Source organism: Callorhinus ursinus, unplaced genomic scaffold, assembly GCF_003265705.2.
Source record: "Callorhinus ursinus isolate GAN/ISIS: 27379988/994484 unplaced genomic scaffold, GSC_fseal_2.0 scaffold4, whole genome shotgun sequence".
Lineage (NCBI taxonomy): Eukaryota > Metazoa > Chordata > Mammalia > Carnivora > Otariidae > Callorhinus > Callorhinus ursinus.
This window is the reverse complement of record NW_027397066.1, coordinates 60,288,611-60,305,717: the sequence shown is the minus strand read 5'-3', so window position 1 is coordinate 60,305,717 and position 17,107 is coordinate 60,288,611.

The following is a 17,107-nucleotide window of genomic DNA, read 5'->3' as shown; positions in this document are numbered from 1 at the left end:
TCAAATAATTAAATAAAATCTTTAAAAAAAATAAAAAATAAGTTTAAAAATAAAATTAAAAATTAAAAAAATCACAAATAATAAGAAACTTAGGAAAGATATTAAATAGAAACAGTTTTGGAGGAGAAATATCTGGAGCCCCGACAAAACTATTGATTTGCTTGGGAGACGAAGCCCAGCGGGCCCCATATTGCAGCTAATGCCTGAGCCTGAATTTCATTTCATCCACTTTGATACCATCTCTCTTCTTCCTTTCCTTTATTTCTCTTCTATTTTCCTCTTAATTTAAGGTAGGTGACAAGATTCATTGTAAGAAAAAGACCATTTTTTTTATTGTTAGTCACTATACATCATTAGTTTTTATGTAGTGTTCCATGATTCATTGTTTGTGCATAATAAAAAGACTATTTTATATAGTAGAATGAACATTATACTTTAAAGCCAGACAGACTTGGATTTGAATCCTGACTTCACCATTTATTCATTCAACAAACATTATTTGAGCAACTACTATGCCATGCACGGTCTTTGGCACTGAGGATTCAACAATGATTAGAAACAGACAACAATGTCTGCCTTTATGTAATATATATTCCAGCAGGGGAAGACCATGTGGGTTAAGACGCCCTGGAAAGACCCATAGATCAAAAAGTATCCGCCTAACCCAGTGATTACAGTGCACAAAAGTATGCTTTGAAGGACTTTGGATCAACAAATATCTTCTTTTAAAGTGCAAATGTCAGGGGCACCTGGGTGGCTGGCTCAGTCGGTTAAGCATCTGCCTTTGGCTCGGGTCATGGTCTTGGTCATGATCTCTGAGTCCAGAGATCAAGCCCTGTATAGGGCTGGGCGCTCAGCAGGAAGTCTGCTTTTCTCCCTCTCCTTTTGCCCCTCCCCCTGCTCAAGCATTTTCTCTCTCTCTCTCTCTCTCTCTCTCAAATCTTTAAAAAAATTTTTTTTAAAGACACTTTTTAAAGATTTTATTTATTTATTTGACAGAAACATAGCGAGAGAGGAAACACAAGCAGAGGGAGTAGGAGAGGGAGAAGCAGGCTCCCTGCTGAGGAGGGAGCCCGATGCGGGGATTGATCCCAGGACCCTGGGATCATGACCTGAGCTGAAGGCAGACACTTAATGGCTGAGCCACCCAGGCGCCCCTTTAAAGATGCTTTTTAAATAAAAATAAGCCTTCCAGACTTTAACTTAAAGAAGATCCCAGTGGAGATGATCACCTGGACCATAATCATCTGTTCCCCAAGATGTATCTTCTCAGGTCCCTAACACATTACTGCTGCCACCGCATGTTGGCCTCTAAGAGGCACTGTTTCCCCTCCAAGGTTGAGGACCAGTGGCTCTGAATCAAGTACACAGCTGAGCCTAACTACAGCTGGGTTCTATCTGCTAGGAGATGCCACAGGGAAACATACAGAGTGAGAGTGATGTCACTCTAGGTAAACTGGTTATTAGGAGAGTTTATTGATCCTCAGCTTGCAGCTCACTGGGGGTCCTGAATTCCTAGCTCTTGGACTATTGATGCAGTTGGGGCCCTCCTTACTCCCAAAAAAGCAGCTATCAGTTATCAGGCTTGGTGCTAGGAGCTGGGGCAGAATGAAATGCTAGGTCCCTTCTCAGAGCCAAGCCTAGTGGGAGAGGGGTAGTCACCTAGATTCCTCAAGACCAGGCCAAGAGTCAGGGCAAGGGAGAGGTCCTGACAACCTTCCTTAGACCCACCCTCACAGAGCCTAGTTTTTTGGTTTGAAATCAAGGATACTTCCCTTCAGGGGCGCCTGGCTGCCTCAGTTGGTAGAGCATGCGACTCTTAATCTCAGGATGGTGAGTTCAAGCTCCACTTTGGGCCTGGAGCCTACTTCAAAAAAAAAAAAGAATACCTCCCTTCAGACAGCACATTCTCCGCCCCCCCCCCCGCTCTCCCCCTCCCACCCCCGAGCAAGGGGTAGCATTTCAGCACATAGCACAGACCTCACTTAATTCTGTTGATGCCCATATTCAATAATAGAGGGTCCATTTGTATTACATGTACATTTGCCTTTATTATTTTATAATAATTTCTAGTTTAGATACACGTTGGCCAAAAAGCATCTATTAATGGTAACTGTAGCTAAGAAAACCAATTAGCTAATTCATTCAATTAGGATTATGTCTACATTTTTATTCTCAAGATTTATTCTCACTTCAGTATGTAATATTAAATAATAGAGTCTACTTTCATTAAATCCTATTCCGCTCAATGCCATAAAGCTTGAAAAATACAAATTTATTTTAATTCTATAAAATTTATATTTAACAAGACTAAAGACAACATTTTTTCTAAATTGATTTGTTAAGCCATAGGATTACAATTAAGCTAACCTAGGGGCACCTGGGTGGCTCAGCCGGTTAAGTGGCTACCTTGACTCAGGTAATGACCCCGGGGTCCTGGGATCTAGTCCCAAGTTGGGCTCCCTGCTCAGTGCGGAGCCTGCTTCTCCCTCTCCCTCTGACCCTCCTCCCCACTTGTGCTCTCTCTCTCTCTCAAATAAATGAATAAAATCTTTATTTAAAAAAAGAATTAACCTAACCTATGATGATGCTTTATTGAAGAAATGTGAATGGCATTCTTATTCATCAATTTGATAATTGTCTTATGTTATAGATTTAAAAAAAATGTTATAGACATCATCCCAGGTCCATTGCTTCACCCTAACCTCGTTATGAACGTATAATTTTATCTGGGGATAGGAGCATCATATGTTATATACATATTTGTGTTATTATGCTCTTCTCCCATCAAACACATTTCCACTTATGCACTTGGGTATTTGTTTTTTACATTTCCCTTTTGCTGTTAAGGTTATTAGCTTTCAGTTTCCATTGCTGTGCACAATAGTCCTTCCACTCTTAATTTGCTACTTGTGATCTAATGTAGATCTTTAGTAGTGGCCAACTTTTATTGAGCACTTACTGTGTTCCAGGCACCGTTACCAGGACTTTGCATATTAGCTAATATAATCCTCAAAAGCACTCTGTGGGGCCGGCATTATTTTTATGCCTAGTCTGTGACCATTTGGCCAAAGTCCTACAAGTACCAAGAGCCAGAGCTTGGGATTCAAACCCAGTCTGGCTCCAGAGTTTATAACACTATAGAAGAATATACAATACTGCCTCAATATCCAGGTTTATTAGAGTAGCTTAAGTTTAAGAGTAAGTGGTATCTTCAGAGAATTTCCAAAGTACTCACCTGTGAATTATATTTTGCTGCATATATAAGCTCTTGGAGACCATTTCCTCCAATAATGCAACTGACCTGGTCGGACTACTTTGAAGATTCATTGAGTGAGATGTGTTTGTATTATGTATATGTTTGCGTGCGCATGCGTGTGTGTATACATTCACGTGTGAATATGCCAGGCACTGTACTGTGTAAGGTTCTTACACAGTGCCTGGCATATATTGAGTGTTCATTTTTCTAAGCACTATTCCTGTGCTCAATGAATGATAACTATTGGTACTATTATCCATGAGTTCTGAGGACAGCAGAACTTCCTGATACCTAATGATCTGTAGATGTGGGGAAGCCTTTATACTTATCCCCTCCTCATAGCCCTCTTCCACAGGGCTTGTCCATTCCCTTTTTAAGGACCCTGCCAGTGCTCATTCAGGAGCTCCTGTTAAGTGGCAGTAGAAGCAAGTTTCTAGGGGCTTTCCACTCCTGAGCCTCGGGGCCTCCTTCGTGCCCAGATTCCTTTCTTCCCAGCCTGCTCTCTGCACCCTCCACTCCACCCAGGGGACCCTTCCTGCCCAGGCCTAGTGCTAGGCAGAATATGCTCTCCCAACCTGGCAATCCTGACCAGCCCAGGCTGGATTTTTCTTTTCTTTCCTTTTTTTTTTTTTTTTTTTAATGAGCTTTGCAGGTAATCAGCACAGGGAAACAGACTAGACACAATTCACAGGAAGATTCATAGGGAAGTACAAATGTGACTTAACTTGGCTCTGGTCTATAATTCCTGATTTCGGTTGAAATGGTCAACAGAATGCTTGTGGGGCCCTGCCTTTGTGCTTTCAGTTTGAGAATATAAAGATTTACATCAGACTTCCGCCTCCAGCTTTCTCTGGGTGGGCCTTTACCTCCCAGGTAGCCTGAAGGTGCAGCCCAGGATTTTGTGGGTGTTGTTTCCTCCAGTGGGCAGTTTGCATCTCTGAAGAACTCCAGGTGGGGACATCAGGCATTTAAATGTACTACCCAAGACCCCCCCCCCTCGGGGGGATTATCCCCTTGGGCACTTCCTCCCCAATTTTGTTCAGATCTCAATGTAAAGCTAGAGATAAAAAATTAAATTAAATTAAAGAATCATTAAGAAATTAGATGGAAGGGTGCCTTTCTGGCTCAGTCGGTAGAGCATGCGACTCTTGATCTTGGGGTTGTGAGTTCAAACCCCACGTTGGGTGTAGAGATTAACAACAACAACAACAAAAACTTAAAAAAAAATGACAGAGGTGTTCATTTTGCCTAAGATCCAAAATTTATTTATCAAGAGAAGCATTTACTCTGAGATGGACAAAAGATGCCAACAAATGAAATTTTATTTAGGTTAAAATTATCTTTAAAACTCAGAAGAAAATGAAATGACTTTGAAAACATCTTATGAATTAAGCAAATAGCGAAAGAGGGAAAGAAATGATGAATTAAAGTTACGTTATTATGCCAGTTGCCTAAGTTGTTAAAGGGACTCCCTGCCTTCTCTCTTCCTCCTGCCCCTCCTTTCTTCTTGCTGTGGCCTGTGATATTTTTAAGAAGACTTCATCTGGTTTCTCTCTGGACTAACACACCTCAGTACCTACGCCCTGCCCCCCCCCCCCCCAACTGTGCTCAGGATAAAATTCAAAATGTTTGATTTATTACAGCCCCTCAGACTTCAAAATTGGCCTTGTCCCTCCCCACCCCCCAGTCCTCTGCTCTTCCCCAATGCCTCTCCTAAACTCCAGCTTCTAGACTAAATAGCTTTAGTTGTTCTTACCTCCAGAAGTCTGCCTCTGCTTACCCTCCACCTGGACCACTTCCCATCCACAAAATTGGCTCCTGCTTGCCCTTCAGTTTTCAATTTAGAAGACACCACCCCCACCCATGAATCTGGTGCTCCCCTATGCCTCTCCCACAGATCTTACCCCCACCGTGGTACATTGGCCTGTTTGCTAATCTGTACACGCAGTTAAGCAGACGTCAGGAGGCCCAGGACACTGTTTTGTCTGTTTCGTGGGCCTACACACAGTTTAGTGTTTGGCCCTTCTAGACATTTAGTTAATAGTTGCTGAATGAAAGGATTGAGGGCTGAGGAAAGCAATGGAAATTGCTTAAGCGGCAAGTGCTGTGGAAGGAGGGCGGAGAGGTGTTGTCTTGGAGGCTGCTGGCCGCTTCCTCACACCTACCTGTCGTCAGAACCTGGTCTTCATAACTGGTCCGCAAATTGCTTGAAATGCTGAGAAACTGGCTTCTGCCAGCGGAACCTTGCACCACCCTCAAGTTTGCTCCTTTGTTAATATGTAAGAAGAAATATCAACTGTCAGGAGGAAGAAATTTCTTGCCAGCTCTTTCTCACCCTATAGGAAGTTATAGAGAATCCATATTACAGTCCGAAGGTTGCATGTGGGAACCCCCTGCTCACTTGCCCCTTCCTTCCTTCCTTCCTTCCACTTATTAAGTGCCTACTCTGTTGAAACAAAAGAAAGTAAGTTACTTTCAGGACTATCCTTCAACTGAGGAAGTATAGGAGACTCTTTTCCCTGCTCTGGAGACCCTACTGTTCCTGTGTAGTGGCCAAATGGCCGTATCTCTGAATAATGCTGGCATTGCTCCAAGGTTGTTCCCTGGGCTCCTTTCTTTTAATCCTTTCAGAGTTGACCAACCACCCTTTTCACTCACTTCTCCATCTGTAGATATATTTACATATTCAGTCTGGTTATGGTCCAGCTTTACCTCATGGAATCATTTGGAAGTCTCTTCGGGATGACTTGATTTATCTCTGCTCTGTCTGATGCCAATCTTAGTCCCAAATTCCAGGGTGGGTGGATGCGCAGGGACATCCAGGACATTAGTTACCTTGCTGTAGCTTCCATATATCGTCCTACTAATGAATCCATACATGATGCTTTCTCTTATGGTAGGGCACGTAGGAAGATTTAAAATTCAGCATTTGCAAAGAAATATTGGAAATGCTAGATTATAAGGTTGTCAGGGAGGAAAAAAAACTTTTCTTCTACTCTCTTAGGTTCAGTTGTTGGGAGCCTTTGAGTTAAACCAACAGAAGACAGATTGGCAAGAAAAAAGACAAAAATTAATCATGTGTTTTTATTAATATATATATATGGGACTTTGTAGAAAATGTGCATTAAAGGGGCAGTTACAGTTTGAAGCTTGTACTGTACCATCTTAATGGGGGAAGAGAATGGGAGGAAGGGCACTTACTGGAAAGCAAAAAACTTCTTAGTAAGGGAAGGGGAGGGGGGGAAAGGGACATTTATGGGAAAACAGGTGAGTTTTTGGAAAGATTCATCAGCTCCTACTAGTATAGATGGGAGAGATGGTAGTTTTGTGACAATGTCTGTTTAGGTGTGGAGACTTCTCAATGTCTCTGGTGATAAGAATCAATCTAACCTCATTGTTCTGTGACAGTTTGGGTTCTGAGTTCTTTTGGGAGGCTCTGCTTTTAGGAAGATAAAAGATCAAGCAGGGAAACAGATGTGGGGCTAGGTCCCAGGCCCCTGGGATCACGACCTGAGCCGAAGGCAGATGCTTAACAACTGAGCCACCCAGGTGCCCCTCTAATAGTATATTTTAGGCACATTTTTTTGGACAATAAAAAGAAATAATGTTGGGGCTCCTGGCTGATAGTAGAGTATTGGACTCTTGATCGTTGGGTCATGAGTTCAAGCTTCACACTGGGTGTAGAGATTACCTTAAAAAAAAAAAAAAGGAAAGACAATCTCATTCCAAAAATACTTATTGTACCAGCACTATTTTATTTCCTGGGAGTTTTATTTTAGGCCTGATTTATGAGATGCCAAAAGTGGACAAGAAAACTAAATACAGGATTAAAAAGACTGAGTGCTTGCTGTCCCAGGGGAGAAGTGAATGAAAACTCTGACAAAGTAGTCATCAAAAGAGAAAGGGACAAACCAGGGGTGTAGGCCAAGGGACAAACCAGGGGTATAGGCCAAACCAGGGGTGTAGGCCAAACTCAAAGATAATTTCTTACAGTTGGTAATTTGTGGCTAAGAGATGGATTTAGGTCCATCAGAGAGACATATTGAACACCTACAAAACAATGCAGCAGAACTCATCTTTGTAAGAAATAGAACACAGAGGACTAAGTTTCCTTGGTATCTATTTGGCTGACAGAATAACCTCATCTCATTGGAGACTTAGAATGGAAATTATGGAATTGTGGGGCCAGGTTAGAGCACTTTGACCTGAGCTGGAAATGGCTAAATTAGAGAACACAGTGTTGAGGAGATAAGCCAAGGTAAAAGTAACATGCTCTCTGAGCACTTATCTGTTATTTATATACTCTATGCTTTCCATACATTATCTAATTTAATTCTTACAACAGTGCTATGAAGTACTAGTATTATTTTGACTCTGCGGAGGAGGAAATAAATTATGTAACTATTCTTTTATTGAACATTTATTTCCTGTTTTTGTCTATGCTGAATTAAACAGTCCCCATCCTTAAGGTTATGTGTTTTTATTTACGTTGATTTCTTTGCATAGTTTAGTAGATAATGCATGATTGCTTTTCCATATTTGTGATGAGTATAACTAGAAAAAAAACACATGAAAACTTGGAAAGAAAGAAATGTGCTGGGGTGCCTGGGTGGCTCAGTTGGTTAAGCAACTGCCTTCGGCTCAGGTCATGATCCTGGAGTCCTGGGATCGAGTCCCACATCGGGCTCCCTGCTCAGCGGGGAGTCTGCTTCTCCCTCTGACCCTCCTCCCTCTCGTGCTCTCTATCTCTCATTCTCCCTCTCTCAAATAAATAAATAAAATCTTTGAAAAAAATGTGCTGAAACAATACATTGTATGTTAATTTAAAAAAAAGTGCTAACAGTATTTGTACTTGGTCATGTGATTGTGGCTCATCTATTTTTGCTTCCCATTTCCTACATTTCCATATGGAGCATGTACTAGTTAAAATAATAAACTTACAAATAAAATGATACAGTATAGATCATAGTGTAGCTCTAATGTAGTAATCTAATGTAGCCTCAGAGCTTAAGGAAATATCCATGCAATCTTTCCTAAAAGCAGTAACTACAAGAGAAAACATCTCCATGTAAGCCATGACACAGACATAAAATCTGAAATATTATATGTTACAGTCCATAAAGTAATTGGAATTACATCTTATAAATGCTTTATCAGCATTTATAAGCCAGTGTTATAGGAGGCTGGCTGCATGGTCCAATGTACAGGAGAAAATAAGAAAGTTGTCGAGCCAGACGGAAGCATTGACTAGGAAGGGCCCCGCCATTATAATCAGCTGGGTGCTGGTGTGTGGTTTTGAACAATCTGCCCCACGTCTCTGAGACTCCATTTCCTCTTCTGTAAATGGATATGATGATTCCCACCGTGGGGCTCTTTGCCCAGGATGAATTAACAACCAATTGGAGTGGGTTCAAAAAGGATAGAAGAGGAATTAGAGATAGCAGAGTTTTTACTCTGAGGAAAAGCAGAGAAATGGGGATGTGGCTAGAAGGGAAGGTTGTTACTGCTTTTCAGCGGGGCTACTTTAAAGCGTGTTTCTCTGCTAATGGGAACGATCCAGTGCAGAGGGAAAAACGTGATGATGGATAACTGCCGGAGTGATGTTCTTGGGTAGGTGGGAGGGATGCTTGGCCTTTGAAAGGAGCATGGTATATGGAAAGCAACAAGAGGGACAGAGGAGTGCTGGGTGTAGGGGCAGGAGAACAGGAAAGAGCCCTGATTGCTCAACTGGGTTGTGGGCACGTGATGAAGTCCCTCCCTCCAGCAACTGCAGAGACGGCAGGAATGCATTGGGAGGCCAAGTGGGGAGAAGTTGTCTACAAACTTGAGGAGAGCAGAAAAGCTGTGACATAGTTACCTAGGAGGGGAAATTGACAAGAAATTGTGAGGAATTGCTGAGGTGGTGGAGGTAGGGCCCCTGGGAGTCAGTAGGCAGGAATTTGAAGTGAGATCAGAAGGCAGTGTTGTGGGGTGCCTGGGTGGCTCAGTTGGCTAAGCAACTGCCTTCGGCTCAGGTCATGATGTCAGGGTCCTGGGATTGAGCCCCGCATCAGGCTTCCTGCTCGGCAGGAAGCCTGCTTCTCCCTCTCCCACTCCCCCTGCTTGTGTTCCCTCTCTCGCTGTCTCTCTCTCTGTCAAATAAATTTTAAAAATCTTAAAAAAAAAAAAAAAGAAGGCAGTGTTGTGTGTTTTCCTCCAGGCACAGTGACTGGGCTAAAGACAAGGTGTCAGCAGGGTTGCTTCTTTCTGGAGGCTCTCGGGGAGAATCGGTTTCCTTGCCTTTGCCAGCTTCCAGAGGCCACCTGCACTTCCTGTCTCATGCTCCCTCCTACATCTTCAGACAGCAGCTTGGCCTCATTGAATGTCCTTCACAGATTCTACTTTCCTCAGGTTGCCTTCTCTCTAATGTTGGTCCTCTTGCCTTCCTCTCAGGAGGACCCATGTGATTACTTTGGGCCTCTCAGGATAATCCAGTATCATCTCCCCATCCCAGAATCTGCAAAGTCCCTTTTTGCCATGTAAAGTAACATTCACAGGTCTGCGGATTAGGACATTGACATCCTTGGGGGGACCATTATTCTCTCTCACATAATTAGTGAAGTTGGATATGTTTTCATATGATTATTAGCTTTTTGTATTTCTTCTTTTGTGAACTACCCATTCCTGGCATTTTTTTCTATTTGTTATTAGTCTTTCTAATTCATTTGTAAGAACTGTTTCTCACTTGAGGATATAAACCCTTACAGGATAGCATTTTGCATATTTCCCTCTAGTTTGTTGCTTGCCTTTCAATATTGTTTGCAAGATACTATCTAATTTACAAAAGTATAGTACTTTTTAAAAACATTATATTGTGGAAAATGTCAAACAAATGAAAGTGGAGAGAATGCTGTATTAAATCTCTACATATTCATTGCCAAATTTATTTTTTTGTAATTTTATTTATTTATTTAACTGACAGAGAGAGACAGCTAGAGAAAGAACACAAGCAGGGGGAGTGGGGGAAGGAGAAACAGGCTTCCCGCCGAGCAGGGAGCCCGATGCGGGGCTCGATCCCAAGACCCTGGGATCATGACCTGAGCTGAAGGCAGCTGCTTAACCAACTGAGCCACCCAGGTGCCCCTCATTGCCAAGTTTAAATAATTATCGATTTAATACATATATATATATATCTCCTTACCCACATCCCCTAGATTATCATTTGAAGCAAATCCCAGGCATATTTCATCCATAAATATTTCAGCAAAATACATTTATTTCATGATTTAAATTTTCTTACATTATTTTCTCTAAGGCTTCTGTTTTCCGTGCCATGTATAAGAAAGCCCAAATCATTTGTCTTTTTAAAGGGGATGCGAAATAAAGTCTGAATATAAGGGTTTGTACTTTTCAAGGAAGTTGTTTCCTTTACATTGTTTTTATTAGCAATGACCATTTTATGGCTGCTTAAAAACAAGTATATTTGAACACCTACCCTGTGGAAAATGCTGTGAATTTAATTTTGTTGACCTTGTGTGCATGTGAACAGGGAACTGTATAAAAGGAGTATAATTATAAAATTAGCAGGCTGCCCATTTGTGTCTGTACTCTTGATTTAGTCTTTTTTCCGTGACGACACTGATGACTGGGAACAACTGCTAGAAGGTTGGCGATTGCCTGTTGTGCCTGCATCATTTACAGGTTGAAATGTTTTTGTTTTTGTTTTGCCAAGGCCACTGGGCACTTGTGTGGAAGTAAAAACACAAATGCGCAACAAGGGAAAGAACATATCCCCTCCTGCGTAGTCAGTCTGCTGCTCCTTGACCCCTCCCTGATCCCAGAGGAATGAGCCCCGTGGTCCTTCCTTCAACATGGCTCAGACTGTGAGGGACGGTTGGCAACCACAGATGGAATTGGAGAGCTGTTGGCTTCCATTTTGAAAAAGAAGAAATATAACAAGTACAGGACTAAGTAAGCATAGATGATCTAGGTGATTTCTTATTTCTTTCCAGACATAAAAGGGGGTGGCCTGGCAGGAGTTCAGTGTGCACTTGTCATAGCCTAGCAACTCCACAGCCAAGGCAAACACAACTCCAACTTTACTGCCAGATTGGTTGGCACCCACTAGTTTCCCATTCTTAACCTCTTGCAAGCCGGTTTCCACCCCTTTCCGTGAAAACTCTTCTTCTGAAGGTTACCAACCAGATCTTGGACATTATTTCAGTCTCTGTCCTGTGTGTCCTTTCTTCAGTAAATGCCTGTTACCAGCCCCCGTTTTATTTTTTTAAAAAGTTTTTAAAATTTATTTAAATTCAATTAATTAACATATAATGTATTTAGTTTCAGAGGTAGAGGTCAGTGATTCATGAGTCTTATATAACACCCAGTACTCATTACATCACGTGCCCTCCTTAATGCCCAGCACCCAGCTACCCCATCCCCCCACCCCCTTCCCTCCAGCAACCCTCAGTTTGTTTCCTATGGTTAAGAGTCTCTTAACAGCACCTTCTTTTAAACTCCTTGCTCTCTTAGCTTGTGATGTTAAATGATTCTGTTCTATTCAGATTTTTCTGTGTGAATCTTTGACTCTTATGGTGGTTCCTTCCCATTCCTACATCCCTTAAATGTGAATGCTTTGAGGGTGATGTGCTTCTCCCTTAGCACTGATTTCTCAGCATTCCCCCCAAATCTCAATTTCTAGTCTTCTTTCCTGAGCTCCTGACACATTTCTAGCTAATTTCTGGGGATGCCCGGGACTTCTTAGCCCCGCTTCCGTCTTGAACTCTAGGGGCTGCACACCTGTATCCATCCCCTCCTGAACTCTAGGGGCTGCACACCTGTATCCATCCCCTCCAGGCTCAAACCTGCTCAGTTCAGGAAACGTCAGGGCAGGAACTGAAGGATCACCATTTGGCAAACTTAGAGTTGAGTCTGATTGGAGGGCCTTCGAGGGACTGCAGTCACACAGCCTTCCCTCCTGAGGACCTCAATGATGCTTGTCTTGCCTTCCCAAGAATGTCGTGCTTCCTGTAGGTATGAGACCTGTTTTGCTGAGGCCCTGAAGTGTTGATTAGTTTTACCAAGTCCCTTCCCAGACAATCATATCCTGTTTTGTTTTATTTTTTTCCCGGTTCCACTAGTCGGTGTCCCCCACCTTCACTGACAGAGTCTTCTGGAAACTGGGCCTTGAGCCATAGGGCCATTCTCCTGAACATTCATTAGGTCTTGATTGTTATCCCTTCTTCTGTGTCCTCCTGCCACAATTTCCTTCATGACTTTTTTACTTCATCCTCAAAATTACTGAAAATCCCGCGGACTGTTGTTTCTGGATGTGGTGCCTCACACTTCGGCTTTTCCTCCCATCTTAAATCCTGGAACTTGGTGAGATATAAACATATACTTACCTCAGAAGTAGATTTTTTTTTAAATCATGAATTTTATTAGCATTCTTTTCATTACTTATTTTCAACTGTGTATCATATGTAAAGTCGGAGGGCCTAATTTTACTAGTGTTCCATAAAGTCAGGCAAGCACTCCTTTGACATATGTGCTAGCTAAAGTTGTACGTAAAATATTTTCAAGCACTCACCTTGATCATGTTGCTGCATAGGAAAATGCCTTCAGGTGACTTTCACCCCATGCCATAGTCCACACTTAAATTGGTGTGCTATTTGAGGTCTTCTACAGTTACTCTCTTTAGTATTATTATTTTTTCTTTTTTCCCCCCCAGATTTATTGATATATAAGTGATATGTAATATTCTGTAAGTTTAAGTTATACAGCATGAGCATTTGATATAACTCTTTGGTATTAATAGGGGGACTCTCTTTCCTTCTCTTCCTGTTCTTTCTCTCTCCCTCCCATTCTTTTTTTTTTTTAAGATTCTATCTATTTGTTGGAGAGAGAGAGAGAGAAAGCACAAGCAGAGGGGAACGGCAGGCAGAGGGAGAAGCAGGCTCCCCCATGAGTAGGGAGCCCCATGTGGGACTTGATCCCAGGACCTCGGGATCATGACCTGAGCTGAAGTCAGACGCTTAACTGACTGAGCCACCCCGGGCGCCCCATCTCTCTCTCTCATTCTAATTGATTCATTAACTAGATAATTATTGAACACCTGGAGAAGCAGGCCAGTAAATGAAGAGGTGAAGCAGGTGGTGGTAAAGGCTGCCCAAAACTGGAGAGAGGATGCCCCATGCTGAGGGAGCAGTAGCTACTGATCTTCCCACTGTTCACATGTGGAGTGTGTGTCCAGTGCTGTCAAATCATCATCTTTTTCAAGAAAAGCTGGCCATCTGGATTTTGATATGAAATCTCCCAATTTTAAATATGAGCCATCAATTCAAAAACCTTTTAAACACTGTGAGGGCTAACCAGAACAATTGTGAGCTGGATCTGGCCTACAGGCTCCCAGGTTGCAATCTCTGCTCTCCAGAAACCTCTCAAAGTCCCTCCATTTTCCCTGATACTTTGTACCTTTATGGCTCTTCTTTTTGTTCTTCATGTCCCATTATCTGGACTGCCCAACGCCATTCTCTCCATTGATCCAAATCCTAATACTTACCTGATCTTTTTTTTTTTTTTAAGATTTATTTATTTATTTGGGGGCACCTGGGTGGCTCAGTCTTTAAGCGGCTGCCTTTGGCTCGGGTCATGATCCCAGTGTCCTGGGATCAGGCCCCACATTGGGCACCCGGCTCAGCGGGAAGCCTGCTTCTCCTCTCCCACTCCCCCTACTTGTGTTCCCTCTTTTGCTGCCCCTCTCTCTGTCAAATAAATAAATAAAATCTTAAAAAAAAAAAGATTTACTTATTTATTTGACAGAGAGAGAGAGCATGAGCAGGAGGGGTAGAGGGAGGGGGGAGAGAGAAGATCTGAAGCAGACTCCATGCTCAGCACAGAGCCCGGCATGGGGCTCGAGCTCATGACCCTGAGCCAAAACCAAGAGTCAGGCGCTTAACCAACTTGGCCACCCAGGCGCCCCACTGTTACCTGATTTTTAAGATCAAACTCAAAAGATTGCTATCTGGCATGCTAGGCTTTTCAGCAGCAATAAAGACAGAGCAAGTAGGGGAAGCCAAAATCAGAATGGGTTGACAGGTGGTCTAGATGCCAAATCCTGTGAGGTCAGCCAAGGCAAGGATCAGGTTCCCAATCTACAAGTCCAGCGAACAGAGAGCCAGAGGGCAAGAGGTCCAGTAAGTTGGGTTAAGAAGCCTGAGCAAGTACTAGACATAGGACAAAGAACATAGAATTTGATAATAGTCACAAGACTTTTTAAATTTTTTTATTTTATTTTTTATAAAAGATTTTTATTTATTTATTTGTCAGAGAGAGAGAGAGAGAGAGCGCACAAGCAGGGGGCAGTGGCAGGCAGAGGCAGAGGGAGAAGCGGGCTCCCCACTGAGCAGGGAGCCCGATGATGCGGGACTCGATCCCAGGACCCAGGGACCATGACCCGAGCCGAAGGCAGACGCGTAACTGACTGAGCCACCCAGGCATCCAGACAACAGCTTTTTTATTTTTATTTTTTTTAAGATTTTATTTATTTATTTGAGAGAGAGAGAATGAGAGATAGAGAGCACGAGAGGGAACAGGGTCAGAGGGAGAAGCAGACTCCCGGCTGAGCAGGGAGCCCGATGATGCGGGACTTGATCCCGCGACTCCAGGATCATGACCTGAGCTGAAGGCAGTCGCTTAACCGACTGAGCCACCCAGGTGCCCCAGACAACAGCTTTTTAAAAAAAATATAACTCTCTAGGTTTTTTTCTCCCCCCCTCAAAAAAAATTTTTTTTTTTACTAGAATTCCCTAGTTTTTAAAGGAAAAGAAAAAAGGAAGGGCAGGGGCACCTGGCTGGCTCAGTGGGTGGAGCACGGGATGCTTGAATTTGAGCCCCATGTTGTGCATAGAGCTTACTTAAAAGAAAATGTTAGTTGCCATTTTCCCTTTTTTTTAATTAAACTCTATGCCTAACGTCCAATGTGGGGCTTGAACTCACTGACCCCAAGATCAAGAGTCCCGTGCTCCACCAACTGAGCCAGCCAGGCCCCCCTTCAACTAACATTTTTTAAAAGCCTACTGTGTGCTACGTAGATCTGTCTCAAAGTCATCCCTGAAATTCACAGTGATCAAATAGTTTATTCATGTCATGTAACTAATAAATGGCAGAGTGAGAATTTAGATTTTCAATTCTTTGCGGAAACCACTATACCAGTGGTTCTCAATGTCAGTTGTATATCAGAAGCACCTGGGGAGAGATAGCATGTGCGTGTCGTGTGTGTGCACATGCACACATGGGTGTTATGTTTAGGCAGTGTATCAATGTGTCCAGATTTTGGTCCCTGGGGAGCTTTAAAAAAATTCAGATGCCTAGGTGGCAGCATTTAAATAGAATCTCTACGGATGGGACTCGGGCATCAATGGTTTTCAAAGTTCCCCAGATGATATCCGTGTGCAGGCAAGGTAGAGAACCATGGAGTCCTTCCCACAATATTGACTGCTGCTGAGCTTTGCTCACAGAGGGAAGGGAAGCAGTGAATAATAAACAGGTAGATGTCAGGGAGACCAGTGGAACTCAAGTAGTGTTATTTTAATTAGCTCTTTTTTCAAGTGGAAATATGTATCTGTACTCATTCCACAACCAGATAACCCAGTCTGGGAGTCTACGGAATACATAGACACCAGCCAGTGGAACTAAGCAATGAAGAGTATAACTAATCGTTCTTCGGGGCTGCTGGCTGGCTCACTTGCGGGAGCATGCAACTCTTGATCTCAAGGTTGTGAGTTCAAGTCCCACATTGGGTACAGAGATTACTTAAAAATAAAATCTTAAAGGGGCGCCTGGGTGGCTCAGTTGTTAAGTGTCTGCCTTCGGCTCAGGTCATGATCTCAAGGCCCTGGGAACGAGCCCACATCGGGCTCCCTGCTCAGCCAGGAGCCTGCTTCTCCCTCTCCCGCTCACCCTGCCTGTGTTCCCTCTCTAGCTGTCTCTCTCTGTGTCAAATAAATAAATAAAATTTTGGGGGCACCTGGGTGGCTCAGTCGTTAGGTGTCTGCCTTCTGCTCAGGTCATGATCCCAGGGTCCTGGGATTGAGCCCCACATTGGGCTCCCTGCTCGGCGGGAAGCCTGCTTCTCCCTCTCCCACTTCCCCTGCTTGTGTTCCCTCTCTCGCTGTGTCTCTCTCTGTCAAATAAATAAATAAATAAAATATTAAAAAAAAATAAAATCTTAAAAAAATAACAATAGTTCTTCAAATATAGGTTTTGTTTTTGTTTTTTTAAAGTGTACAATTCAGTTGTTTTTTTTTTACCATATACACAGAGTTGTGCTATCATCACCACAGTCATTTTTAGAATGTTTTCATCACCTCAAAAAGAAACTCTGTCCCCTTTAGCCATCAGCTGCCAGTCCTAACCAACCACTAATCTACTTTCCTTCTGTATAGATTTCCCTGTTCTGGATTCAAATGTTGGTTTTTAACCCAGGTGCTTCATTGATGCAGGACCCATGATGATCTTTGCTGCTGTTGTTGTTGTTGTTTTTAATTTATTTCTTACTTATGTTCAGGAAAAAAAGCACAAACCATAAGTATACAGCTCAGTAAAATTTCGCAAACTCAGGTCACATGTAGCCAGCACCTGGGTTCAAGAAACCAAACCTTTTCAGCATCTTTCAAGCTTCCTGTATGCCTCCCTCCTTCAGGGGTAACCACTCTTCTGACTTCTACAAACATAGATTAGTTTTGCCTTTTTTAAAACTTTGTACCAATAGAAATATAGAATATGTCCCTTTTTGTGTCTGCCTTTTTACTCAACATGATGTTTGTGAGTTTCACCCATATTATTGCCCATAGCCATGATGATCTTTTG